The sequence below is a fragment of the Protobothrops mucrosquamatus genome, unplaced genomic scaffold (assembly GCF_001527695.2).
Source record: "Protobothrops mucrosquamatus isolate PMUCROS unplaced genomic scaffold, P.Mucros_1.0 scaffold290, whole genome shotgun sequence".
NCBI classification, from domain to species: domain Eukaryota; kingdom Metazoa; phylum Chordata; class Lepidosauria; order Squamata; family Viperidae; genus Protobothrops; species Protobothrops mucrosquamatus.
Window position 1 is genome coordinate 409,851 of NW_015386634.1, and position 14,263 is coordinate 424,113.

Below are 14,263 nucleotides of genomic sequence, written 5' to 3' on the forward strand. Positions count from 1 at the left end.
ATTACTAAATGAAGTAATGGAAGTAATCAATGTCTTTCTACGTTGTGCTTAGTAACATCAATGCTTTCCATTATTTTTTACCTGTTGGTCCGTTTGTTAGTGCATGACGGGGGTTACAATGATGGAGAGAAAACAATGAAAGCTGATTGAGGAAATTAGTGTTACACATTCAGATATAGATCCAAACATCTCCTAAACTATTTATATGGATTGGAAACTTTTGTTTTCCTCAGACTTGGGCACTTCCAAATGCAATTTTCAGCTTAGGAAAAAAAAAGGATAGAAAAACATGCAATCAGAGAAAATAATATCTAGATACGCAGAATATTTTACATGGCACCTTGAGAAATTATTTTAATAGTTTCAACATTGTGCAAATTAAAAAATAGTGAGCAGATTAATATAGAAAATGTACAGAATAAATACAAATAGGCAATAGCCAGCAATATTGACAATTTAGAAAGGATTTATATAACAATGGAGCATGAGATAAAGATGTATCTCGATTACCTTTTGCATCAGAAAATTTGGATGCTTGATACCAATAATTAGTGTTCATGAATGGCATTGTATTATTGTGTTCATGTCCCACCTGTGAGCATCTCTAAAGAATTTAGATAGCTTCTGCTTTCTCTCTCTCTCTCTCGCATCTGAAAGTACCTAGTTCTTCTATTCATACATTTTTAAGATTCACACAAAGCAGAAATGGATTGAGCTTTCCATTCCTAGCAATAATGGAATCAGCAGTAGTTCTAGTAGCGAAACCTAAAGTTGAAGACATAGTGGACTTTATTGTGCTGGTAGACATGGACGCAATGGTAGCTGAGAATGGCTGCTCAGTGGGACTTTCTGCCTTCTTTCCTTTTTGGGGGGATATGTCCTTCATTTGCTTTCTCTGTCCAGCTAGAGAGAGAGAAATATTCCACTGGATTTGGTGGTTGCTCCAGCTTTTCCTATCTGCCAGTTCAAAGAAGGCAGGAGAACAGACAATAAAAGTAGGAGATGAAGAACAGAACCGGAGATCAGCAATGGACATGCTAAATTGATGGAAGTCTTGGCAAGTATACATGAATGCAATCCATGTGCTATGGTTCCTAAATCCAGTATTATACGATGAAATGTTTCTTCTCTTCCATCATCCCTCCTTCGGTTTCAATTTCCCAATTTTGAATTGGCTGATCCTAAGGAGCCCCTTTGCTCTTGCTGAAGGATTTCTAAATAATGCCACTTCATTCTTTGATACTCAGTTTTCTCCCCAATTCTCCTTGAATTATTTTAAAGTAAGATGTTTTCTAAAAGGATTTATAACTTACCATTAGAAATCTTCTTCATTGCTTTTTAGCCCTGCAGGATTTCATAGGGATTATGAAAAGGATTTTTTTATCACTAGGGAAATATGGCTTTGGCTATTATATCTTTAAAAAATAAATCTTCAGAGTAGTCTATCAGCCAAGCAGGCAACACATTTATATCAGTTCCGCCACCACAGAGAGTCATTCTTGTAAGGCAGGAGATATTTTAGTGAACTGTTTCAATTTTTAATATGTGAAATGGAATAAAACAAAGTGTGCCCCAGGATAAATGTCTATGGGTTTGCTATTAATTTGCAACATAGTTATATTATCTAATTATTTTCTTTATTTATTGCTATGTTCGCTGTATAGTTTGCTATTTGATAGCCCAATCAATCAAAGTATATTTGATATACTAATATAGTAAGTGTACATTAGCATTTTTTGTGCACATAGTTTTCTGTAGTTATTTGTCATGAAACTTACTATTAACAAAAAGTATTTTTATCATTAAAAAAGAGTCATTTTCCATTAAATTCAACCATGGCAGAAAAATTCCCTGGCAACCTCTTTTTTCTGCTAAGTCCCTATGAGGTTGCCTTCAATTAGTTTGCAAACAACCATATGTCAAATAACCTTAAGTCACCCTTAGCTATAGAATTGTTTAAGTAGTGTTTAGCTCTTATTTCAACATCACCCAAAGCTGGCCTCAAGGAAGTAAAATCTATTAGGCTTTGTCATTCATTGCTTCAGTTGAAAGTTGGGGGACTAACAGATGTTGGGAACAAAGTCAGTGGAAGCAGAATAGGAATCAATGTCAGGCTTGCCCTAGCTAAGTCCCTTGGGGAAAAAAGACCCTCAACTCCAACTGGTTGAAATGATAGGTTATTTTACTAAGGATTAATGGTTGCAGCAAAAGGAGGCTAGAACTGAGTATTTCCATGCAAAATTACAAGTTTTTCCCCTCGGTGGAAACACATTACACCATTCTACACTACAGGGTCTTAACCAAGCAAATAAAAAAACCCTCCATAAAATAAACAAGAAGCTACAAAATAGGGAGTGTTATTCATTGGCTGTTTGTACAACACAATTATTTACTCTAGTCACTCATTTTGGTGCATACTTTGAAACATAAATCAAATTGGTTGGGTACTCACAGCAAATGATATAAAAAGAAGAGCAAAATATTAAAATAACTAAATATAAATCACCAATGCAATCAAGCTTTATGTAGTTTGCAAATATAGGCACTAGGTCCAATAGACTAGTTTTTAGTCTGGTATACATTTTAATAGAGAAACAAATATCCTGGATTTTCATTTCACTAATAAATCAGAATGAAGCCTTGATTTAAAAAAAACTCATTATTTTTCTGAAGGCCTGGAGACAGAATATCTAATTGGGAAAGCACAGGATTGTAGTAATGGTGCTTCCGACTTTGTTTTTTTTATTAATATACAAAAAGGAAAACAGTGCTATATGGTCCTTACCTAAATAGGAAAATATATGATAAACGTATTTCAAGTACTAAAATGTCATGCAGCAAAATGATCAACCTTTCATCATTTTGATAAACATTTGACCCTAGAGAAGAATGCAAGATCAAGCAAGCCAAAAGGAAAGGAAATCAACTCTAAAAGTAGGCAAGGACCTGAGAATAACAAGCAATAACAAGAGAGTTAACTGCCATGCAATAAATCACAAGTGACCCACAACTTGACAACAGAAGGACAACTGAGGTGATACATAATGGAATAAGGCAGGCACAGGATAAAAAAGAAGGCTGGACAGTGTCTGATTACATTTACAATGTGCTGCTGTCTTCCCCAATCCCCATGCAGCACTTGGCTAGGTTGTAGGAGAGCAAGGTGTGTGTATGTGTGTGTGTGTGTTTGTCTGTAATGCTTAAGCAGTTGTCATTAATAAAGCTTGCAAAGGTTAATAGAAACCTTTGTTTGTATGTTTGGGGTTCCTTTGAGGATTTCATTAGTGTACTGTATAAGATCCCAAACTTCCAATCTGTAACAGTTATATCAGAATCAATAGTCTTCATCTCCTGGAATGATACATAAACTAATAAATATATAGTAGTCTAAGCTGTCAGACAATATTATCAAATTCTGTAACATTTGGGAGGAAACATTAAATCTCTCAAAATTTGGTGATTTCATGAGGAACTGGCCATTGTAAATATATATACTCAAAAATCAATGGAAGGTTTCCTTAATTTCATGCTAAAGTTTGCCAAATTTGTAAAAAAAAACAACAATTGAGAACTTCAGCAAAATTAATAATTTGGAAAAATTCAGGCTTCCCAATTTTTAACTGCCTTTGAATTGGATGGTGTGATGACTCACCCGGACACTTCCCCAGATACCTTTCTAGATGTCAGCTCAGGGAAGGATGAACCAGTTCCTGGCATATCAAGAGCTGAGTTGATTGATGGCTCCAAGCAGCTGTCTGTAAGGGAGATGCCTAAAGTGCAGATGCAGCAGAACAGTCCTGAGAATCCAGATGGGGAAAGCATGCAGCTGAATCCAGTCAGTGATGAGGAAGAGGAACTGCCTTCTGCACCTGATGCAAAAACACATAGGGGAGAGAAAAGGCAGGAGCAGAGAAGGTCAGCCAGATTAGTTGTGAGGAGAAAGCCTTGCCCTTCTTGATGGGCTGCACCAGAAGCTGGCTATTTAGCACAGCAGACAGATGGAGGCAATGCTGGGAACAACATGTTTGTTTCCTAGCTGTGTATTTCTGGTCATTGTGATTCCTGACTCGCTTTGGATTGACAGCATTCTTGACTTGGATTGTGCCTTGGAAACTCTGGACTTTTCTTGCCTCGTGAACTCTCTTGTGTTGTGGATTTAAGTTTGCCTGGTGGATTTATTTTGATTAAGAAATTTTCAAGTGCCTTGTTGACTCTTTGGCCATTGCTCTGTGGACTTTCAAGTGCCTTGTGGACTCTTTGGCCATTGCTCTGTGGACTAGCATTGGTCTGCTTGGGGCTGGACTTAATTGAAACAGTTCTGGATTTTTGGTGAAGAGAATTGCTGGGGAATATTAATAAACTCACAAAACCACAGTTATCTGTGTGAGTGAGCAGGACAGCACAGATGGTATCACACACAGCTATGCATTCAGTGAATATTGTTAAATAATATTGTAATATTATTGATTAATATGGGCAATGTAGGGGCAAGGGATGAAATGTACATCATCACATTGCAACACAAACTCTGCTTCTTATATATTTATGCACAAGATGGTGACCCAAGTACAAAAAGGAAAAAAATTACATTGTGATGTGATAACCTGAGTTTTGTAACTTAACATACTATCCACACTTTGAGTTAATTCCATTTGTCTTGGTTTAGAAACTTCCATTCTATGGTCTCCATTTAAATCAGAGGGGGGGAAATTAAAAGCTTTTACAAAAACAGTAATCTGATAGAAGAGAGAGAGAAGAAGAATAAATGGATTTAGAATTAATAGATCAATCTTCAGATCAAAATTAGTCTTACAATTAAACCACCATCAGATACCCAAATGCACTTATATTGATGGAAATGGGAGAATGAAGGATCAATGTTGTCACACAAGCTATCACCTTAAATGAGTTTATGTGACTTGACTTTCCCTTTCTGATTAAATTACAGTTCTGAACAACTGATAATTTTTGAACATTTTCATTCCCTTTCTCCACTGAGTCTCTTTCATTTATTTATATTTCCCTGGCAGTCATTCACATTCCTCACCTTCTCTTTTCCTTCTTTCCCCCTATCCTTCTAGAGGATGCATATATTAAACATTTTTGGGGCTGGGGCTGGGTAAGGGTAGTCATTTCCCAATTGTCTAGTTTTTACTTAGCCATTTTCTTTTGTTCATTTGTCACTCTTGCAAATTGTTTGTTAATAAAATATTTGTAACTGGGTAAAATAATTTAATTATTTATAATATTAAATAATTTAACGTCTTTCTCTATTTATCTGTCTCCTTTCTGTCAACTGTTCTTGTCAGTAAAAAGATAGAAGAAATACAGACAGATATGCCCATACCTACTCCTGGAAATTCTCAGGATTTGATAGAAAACTCAGGGCTAAATACCACTTCAGATTTATTTCCTTTATTTAACATCTAGTATCTAGTTCCATTTTCAGTCTCCTGTAAAGTTATGCACAACTATGTAAGCCGTGCCTAGGCTGTCCTGTCTCCTTTCACTCTTAAGGAAGAGAGAATGGAATGAAACCCTGTCTTTGATCCATGTCATTCACCCCCTCTTCAAGAGGCCATCACTAGACCCCAACAGCCTGGATAATTTTTGTCCAGTTTCCATCCTTCCCTGAAAGTTGTAGAGAAGGCAGTTGCATGCAGCTTCAGAGGATTCTGGAAAAATCAGATTATCTGGTTCCCTTTCAGTCAGGGTTTAGCCCTGGGTTTGAGACCAAGCAGCATTGATTGTACTCTTGGATGACCTCTGGAAGGAGCTGGATGGGAGTGGTTCATCCATCTTTACTGTCAGCAGCTGTCAGGACCATCGATCATGGTATCCTTCTGGACCACCTCTAGGATTTGTGTTGCCTGGTACTAGGTGTTGTCTAGTACTTCTTCCTTTGGGTTTGATTCCAGTTAGTGTTGATGGGGGGAGGAATCAGGCCCTCCTATATGGATTGCCTCAGGGTTTGGTGTCATCTGACAGTTTGAGATAAGTATCAGCAACAGCTTGATGATATTCAGCTTTATACCTCCACCCCAGGCCATCTGAATGATAATGTGGAGGTTCAGTCTCAGTACAGAGGGAGGCTGTGGGGGCCTGGATGGAGTGCAACAGGCTTCAGCTCAACAAACAGAATTAAGTAGCTCTGGTTCTGGGAACCTTCCATCTTTGGTTCTGAATGGGTGGCACTATCTGAGGTCCACCGATTAGCCTTTTCTCCAATTTTCTCACCACAAAGAGTTGTGGTGGTTAGAATGCAGTATTACAGGCTGACTCTGTTCACTGCCATGAATTTGATCTTGACAGGCTCAAAGTTGACTCAGCCTTCCATCCTTTGGAGATTGGTAAAATGAGGAGCCATATTGTTGGGGGCAATATGCTAACTCTCTAAGCTGCTTAGATGGGGCTATAAAGTACTATAAAGCAATATATAAGTCTAAGTGCTATTGCTATTGCTATTGCTATTTCTGGATGCTGGCAGTCAATTTACTATAAAATTCCAACTGCCAAAAATTTTCTTTCATCTCATGCACAGATTCAGAGTCCAAGTCAGACACATGTACAAAAATTAAATCTTCAGAAAGGCCAAGGTTCAACAAAGAATGATTTGTATCTAGTTGTAATTTCACTAGGTACATTAATTTATGAGCTGGAAAGCTGGCTTCACATCAAAGAATCATTAAGTTTGAAAAACTATGGTTGACTCATTTGGCATCATACATCTTTTGTTACATGTTTCAGTCTGTCCACAATTATAGGTAGGAAAACAAGGTTTAGTGCTACTGAGGTGAGATTGTAGAGACCAATATTTTTCCTCAACCATTTCCCTAACTCACCTCTTCTTCATTTCTTCTCTCAAATCTGAGAGTCAGGTCCACAAATACTATAGGTCCAAAATAAAAAAGGTTGCTGCTATCAACTCTTGTTAGAGAACAAGAAAGCATAGAAATCCATTTAAAACTAGAAGCTACTTTGACATACAAAGCTGAAAAGACATTCTATAAGGAAGCATCCACCAAGTTCAAACAGTGGTTCAAAAAAAATCACATAAGGCAAATTCATAAGAAGTTACTTAATGAAAAAATGGTAACCTTTTTTTATTTCTACTTCAGCCTGTTTAGAAGATCATTTCTAGAACTGGATTTCAGAAACATGTTAAAAGAGAAGGTGTATCAGCTTTTAGAATTTGCAGAATTTCCTGACTAGACACAACTGGTTGCCTAAAACAAAGAGTGCTAAGTACATGAGGAGGTAACTATGAAGACTATGTATTAACCTTTCTGTAAAAAAAAGTTCAATATCTATTCATAAATATGTACATAGGATCCAACACATCTTTAACTGTACAAAAATGATGGGAAGGATGGCTAGAAAATATGAGAAGGGAGGATTGACTGACATAACCCTAAAACCTACTTCTTGTACAGTACATAGAAGCTAAGAATGGATGGGAGGGGAGTCAAGAAACAAGTCTTAACTTAGTTTTTAATTGTCCTGTGATTCAACTTACTCATGCAACAAGTACATATGCCTTTCCTATTTTTATATTCTATCACTTGGTTCCAATTTGATTAATCAGAACTACTTTTATAGTATATCCCCTCCTATCTATAACTGAAATAAAAAAAATTATCACCATTAGTTTGTACTCTACAGCAGACCTTGTTCTACCTTGTTCCTCAAATACTTTTTGTTCTACCTTGTTCCTCAATTTTTTTTCAGAAGTTTTTATGAGTAGCCTCCTGATTTGGGGTAAGGTCCTAATCAACATTGCACTGAAAAAGGTAATGTGACATGTAACATCTGTTAGCACCATTTTATAGGGCCTTGGTAAGACCACATTTGGAATATTGCATCCAATTTTGGTCACCATGATATAAAAAAGATGTTGAGACTCTAGAAAAGGTGCAGAGAAGAAAACAAAGAACAAAGACTGGAAGCTGAAACATATGACACAAATGGTTGCAGGAATTGGGTATGTCTAGTTTAATGAAAAGAAGGACTAGTGGTGACAAGATATCAGTGTTCCAAAATCTAAGGGACTGCCACAAAGAAAAGGGAGTCAACCTATTCTCCAAAGCACCTGAAGGCAGGACAAAAAGTAATGGATGGAAGCTAATCAAGGAGAGAAGCAACCTAGAACTAAAGAGAAATTTCCTAGTGAGAACAATTAATCAGTGGAACAACTTGCCTCCAGAAGTTGTGGGTACTCCAGCACTGGAGTTTTTAAAGAAGAGATTGGACAACCATTTGTCTGAAATGGTATAGGTTTTCCTGCCTGAGCAGGGGAATTAGACTAGAACAGGGCTTTTCAACTTTTTCACCCATTGTACCACTTTTAGCATATGACAATATCCGAGTACCACCAGTCACCTAGCAAGGTGTCAAAAACCTGATGACCAAAAAAAGCAAAAAAGTGTTAAAGTACAGGTAGTCCTCGACTTACAACAGTTTGCTTAGTGACTGTCCGAAGTTACAAGCCACAGCCGAGCAAGACACCTGCCTGCCCACCTGGCAGCGCTCTTCCTCCTATCCGAGGTTTTCATTGTTGTGAGCATTTCTGTTGAGGATTGGCAGTGGAGGTGGGGTAGGGGGTGTTTGGTTTTTATTTCCCTCCCCCCCATCTGCTGGGTGGTTGCAGCAGGTTTTGGTCACTTCACATGACCCTGGGACACTGTGACCGTCATAAATATGAATCAGTTGCCAAGCATCTGAATGTAAATCACAAGACCCTGGAGATGCTGCAACATTCCAGCTGATCGGCATTTCTTTTGGGCTCAGCAGAAGTGCCAGGATCAGCGCCAAGCTCCAGCTGGAGCCTGGCGCTGATCCTGATGCTTCCACTGAGCCCTGACAGCCCCGAAGAAGCGCCGATCAGCTGAAAAGCAACACTGATCCTGGTGCTTCCGCTGAGCCCTGACAGCCCTGCAGCTCCAGCCATCTCTCGCTCAGGCTTGTGCGGTGCTGCCACCAGTTCAGCTCATGCTCCTCCCCCACTACCACTTTTCTGGGATGGTCGTGTACCATCTGCCATGTGTCAATGTACCACAGGCGGTACCCGTACCACTGGTTGAAAAGCCCTGGACTAGAAGACCTCCAAAATCCCTTCCAACTCTTTTATTCTGTTATTCTGTATATATGACTGAGTGTGTGTGTGTATAATAACAACCTGATGAAATGCATTGTGATCTTCAAAAATGAATGCATTAGGATTTAGGATTGGGTTTTGATTAATGAAATAATATCTTTTCTTTCCAAATTGAGTTGAACGAAGTGGGCAGGTCAATGAGATCTTAACTGAGAATAGATTATTAAAAACTTTGTGCTAGAAAGTATTTAGCTTATCTGTATCATGCCAAGGAAGGAAAGCAAAATATTTCGCTGGCTCTTTTTTTTTTCTTTGTGAAACATTGTACAGACGTCTTTCAAGTACTTCTCTTCACTCTTCAAAAGCTTCTTTCTACTAAAATAATATTTAACAGGTAAAGGAAAGAATGAAAGAAATGATAGAAACTACTAAGACAATGCCTGCTTTAATTACACATTATCATACATAATTTTTATATTTATTTTATTTTCTAAAATCTGAATTGCAAATCATGAGATGTAAATATTTCGGGCAGGCTATTTCCAGCTACAATTTTGTACCATTCTACCACATTGAATGAGATATATTACTAAGTAGCAAAACCACACTTTGGCCTATGAATATAGTCTGAAAGCACATAATTAGATAGCATATCTTCTTCTCACACAAGAAAAAGGGAAATAAATTGTCATAATCCAGCACGTTCCAGCATAGATATTTGTCTCTGTAAAGACACTGATCCTAAATCCAGGGATTTTGTGTTGTCACAGAGTGGAGAAGGGCCTTGTTGCCTATTCTAGCAGGACAAGGACACAGAAAGGAAGGGCATTAAGTCATATGCAACCCAGAATTGAAACTAAAGGATACAAATGCCAACAGTAATGGGATTGCAGCTAGGAAAAGGAAACTAAAACAACAAAATCCTTAAAGTTTTTCAAGTTAAGAAAAAGAACAATTAGTTGGAGGCATAAGGGAAATCAGCAGGATATATGGTAATACTATGAAGAAAGTGTAGATTGATAGGGAGAAATGTTCCTTCTCTAATATAATATTAAAAACTAGGAATATCTATTGCATCTGAGTTGTGAAATTCATGATCTACAAAAAGAAGTGTTTTCCCCCAACATGTAGTCAAATGGCGACAATTGTAATAACCATCAGTTTGGACAGTGTTAAAGGAACACTAGGAAATATAGATCAACAATAAATCTAGTACAGTGGTGGCGAACCTATGGCATGCGCGCCAGAAGCGGCACTCAGAGCCCTCTCTATGGGCATGCACACCATGCCCCGGAGATGGCAACTGTCCCTCTTCAACCAACTGCCTGTTAACTAGCCAAGGTCCCACATGGCCGGATGCATCCCGGCACGGCTAGTTTCTCCCCCCCCCATCCTGTCCCTCCTGGCCTTGCATGCTCTCCTTTTCCCGGGCACGACCCACTACATCGCCTCCTCAGCTGTCGGCTGGCCATCCATCCCAGAGGTGGCTTCTTTGAATTGCTGGCGGCGGGCTGCGGAGCTCCAGAGGGGCGGGCAGGCTGTGGCTGCTGACGGACACCGTCGGCCCCCATGCGCTCGCTGGCCTCTGTGTGCAGGGGCCGATGGTGTCAGACAGCAGCCGCCCCTTGCCTTGCCCCATGGCAATGGCACCCCCACCCTGCTGTGCCTCACCCCACAGGACGAGCCTCCTGCCTACCGCCCCACCTACCAGAGACCCCCTGGATCTCCCCCACCCCTGCCCACCCCCCACAGGCATCCCTCCCCATGAGCAACATTGAGGTGACCATACCCACCTTGGCCACACCCACCCAATCTGCCATGACCACCACAGCCACGCCTACCCAGTGGGCCACGCCCACCTGGCACCCGGCAATAAATAAGTGGGTTTTGGGTTGCAGTTTGGGCACTCAGTCTCTAAAAGGTTCGCCATCACTGTCCTAGTACCTACAGGTAGCCATGATCATATCTTACTTTTATTGTTGGAAGCAACTTTCCCTCTGATATCAATCAGTAGAGAACACAAGCAGAACAATGCTACGAGATGCATGCTATGTCTTGCTTCCCAAACACCTCAGATTTGTCACAGTGGAGACAGAAGGTTGGAATGGGTGAGCATTTGGTTTGATCCAATAAGTTCTTATGAATTTACTTATTTATTTCCTTCATTATTTTTACAAATAACTCAAGGCAGGAAACATATCCAACACACTTTCCTCCTCCTAGTTTTTCTGTGAGGTGGGTTCGGCTGAGAAAGAGCGTGACTGGCTCAAAGTCACCCAGCTGGCTTTTATGGCTGAGGTGGGACTAGATCAGGGGTCCCCAACCTTGGCAACTTTAAGACCTGTGGACTTCAACTCCCAGAAAGTTGCCAAGGTTGGGGACCCCTGGACTAGATCTCACAGTTTCCTGGTTCTTAGCCTGGTGCCTTAATTTCATCCATTGTCAGAAATAAGATTTGAGTGGGAAAGTTAAGGAAGCTCTGTCCACCTGTGTTGCCATGATGACTAAACCTGTGCTGTTATGAGGAGCCTTACAGGCATATTCATGTGAATGTCCTAACAGACTCCTTTGGATCAGAGTGTAGGAAAAGTAGGAGAGTGAAGATGGAGTCAGCCTCTGGAGGGCACTGGCGTGTTGTTGGTTCAGGCAACCCTACATACTTCATGTTCTCATACAGTCAAGCTGAATGATTGCAGGAGGGTTGAGAGGCTACAGCCAAGGAAGCCAGCTTAATGAAATTTTATGGCTGTATTTCATTTTAATCATTTCCACTCTTGCATTGAAAAACACAAAGCCAGATGGGGAAAGAAATCAGAGGTGGTAGGTGAGATGGAAGATGCTTGCGGAGATTTGAAAATAGATGAAGAGCTATTTAAGTGGAAGTACACAGTAAGATTCTTCCAGATGGTTATGTTACTGAAGCAAAAGGAAATGAGGTTCAACAGCTGTGGGATTGCCACATGAGATGGAAAATAGATAGGAATGTGGCAGTGGAGACCTAGGCAAGCCCACAATATGAGAGCAAAATCTCTGATCTTTAAAACCATTTGGCAGACACCTCGCTTGCCTGGATCCATCTGTATCACACATCTTAATTTGGAGTAATTTTTAATGCCTAATAAGTATTGGATGCCTGTTCCTGAGTGGTAAGTGTGAATTTGTCACTGGCATCTTATTTAGGTCTCTGCTTTAAACAGAAACATAACACCTGGTCTGTGGGAGACACACCAAGTTGTAAATATCATTTGGTGATATTTAATATACACAGATTGTGTTAGACTAAAAGAAAGAGCAATGGGCAGGAATTATTCAGATTAATATTTCACTTGAGACAAGAAAAAAAATATTTTTTCAGCTATTCTATTATTTAATTGCACCAAATGGGGCAGACAGAACCTTTTTAAATATAAAGTCCCTTTATATAACCTCTTTTTAAATAAACTTTTATGTTTATAAAATCCTGGTCTTGCTGATCTAAATTTATCTGAATATGGATATGAGCTCATGGTGTCCTTGTTAAAATATATTGGTCTGTTTGGTGGATTGATTCTTGATCTAAGCCAAAAAAAAAGTGTCTACATAAGAGTCATGGTGGCGCAGTCAGAATGGCTTATTATGCCCACTGCCAGGAGTTTGATCCTGCCTGGTTCAAGGTTGGCTCAACCTTCCATCTTTCCGAGGTCAGTAAAATGAGGACCCAGATTGTTGGGGGCAATATGCTGACACTGTAAATTGCTCAGAGAGTGCTGTACAGTAAGTCATAGTGTTATTGCAATTGCTACATGGACTTTTTGCTCTCTGGTGTGTATTTTTTAAAAACAACAATAACAAGAAGAGTTGGCTAGTTATAAAAAAGTGTTTTGATCAATCCACTCAAAGATCCATTATCTCAACTTTCATAGAGAACTTTAAAAACCTTGCAAGAAGGATATGACTCCCAATGCTACAATTCAAGATGCTTAATCTAAGCTGTGATGGAATAACCTCTCCCGCTTTCTCTGTCCCACTTCAGAACCTGCAAATTCCATTATGCTAGAAAGATTGGCACCATAACAATCATACTGAAAAGGAAGAATATCTAATGTTTTGCTGTTTGTGCAAAATGCACTGCATGGGAAGAAGAACAGTGCTTTAACCCTTGTGATCTCACCCTTTCAGCCTTTAGGATGAGTGGTGAAATCATGGGGAGAGAGTGAGGGAACACAATTGCTATTTGCTCACATTTACTTATATTCATGCCAGATGTTTGATCTGAGGGATTCTATGTGATTTATCATGGAAGAATGGCAGCAATGATCAGAATAATTCTTCCTCATCTTTAAGGTCATCCTTAACTTTACTGTCCTTCAAATTTATTTCAGTTAATGTTCATATTCATGTTTGCTTATTTTGTATTCACATAATTTCAGTTTAGCTTTCCATTCTCCTCCTGATACAAATGGAGGATCACAAATCACTCATTAATTAGTGTTATTTAAAACAACTTCAAATACTCCAAACATCTTAAAACTGGGATATAAAAGAAATCTACTTTTTTACTTTTCAGATAAATTATTATGATCTGTCAAAATAGAAACTGTTGCAGCATAGTGAACGTATAATTCACAAAATCATCTCTGGTCTGTTTTGAAATATTTCTTAAATGAAACAATTTACCTAAAAGTGATGCTTGGAAAGTTATTGTAGGTGACTTTTAGAGGACTTGGGGGGGAAATCACCTGTTACTTACAAAATGTATGTGCTGTGAGAGACAAACATCAGTTTTGAACTATTTTACATATTGAGGGTGAAGGTTTGTTTTCCGAGCTTGTGGGTCGGTTTCCAAATGTTTTGTTACCAGGCTAGATAACATCTTCAGTGGTATTTAGTGCTAACACTGCTGAACATGTTACCTAGCCTGGTAACGAAATGTTTGAAAACCGACCCTCAAGCTCAGAGAACGAACCTTCACCCTCATCCTACACCCGAGCTGGGAATGGGGGGCACCGTGATGCGGTGGTTCTCTTCCTTCCTCACCGACCGTACGCAGTCTGTATTGGCAGGGGGACAGAGGTCGACCCCAAGACCCCTAACTTGTGGGGTTCCACAGGGGTCGGTCCTCTCTCCACTTCTGTTCAATATTTATGTGAAGCCGCTGGGGGAGATCATCCGTGGCTTCGGGGTGGATTT

The 14,263-nt window shown here is 39.4% G+C and overlaps 1 protein-coding gene across 1 annotated transcript in view; it reads left to right on the forward strand.

Moving 5' to 3' along the window:
• The window catches only part of TAFA1 (TAFA chemokine like family member 1), a 399,679-nt gene that overhangs the window by 189,916 nt on the left and 195,500 nt on the right, over positions 1-14,263 (forward strand). The window lies entirely within an intron of this gene.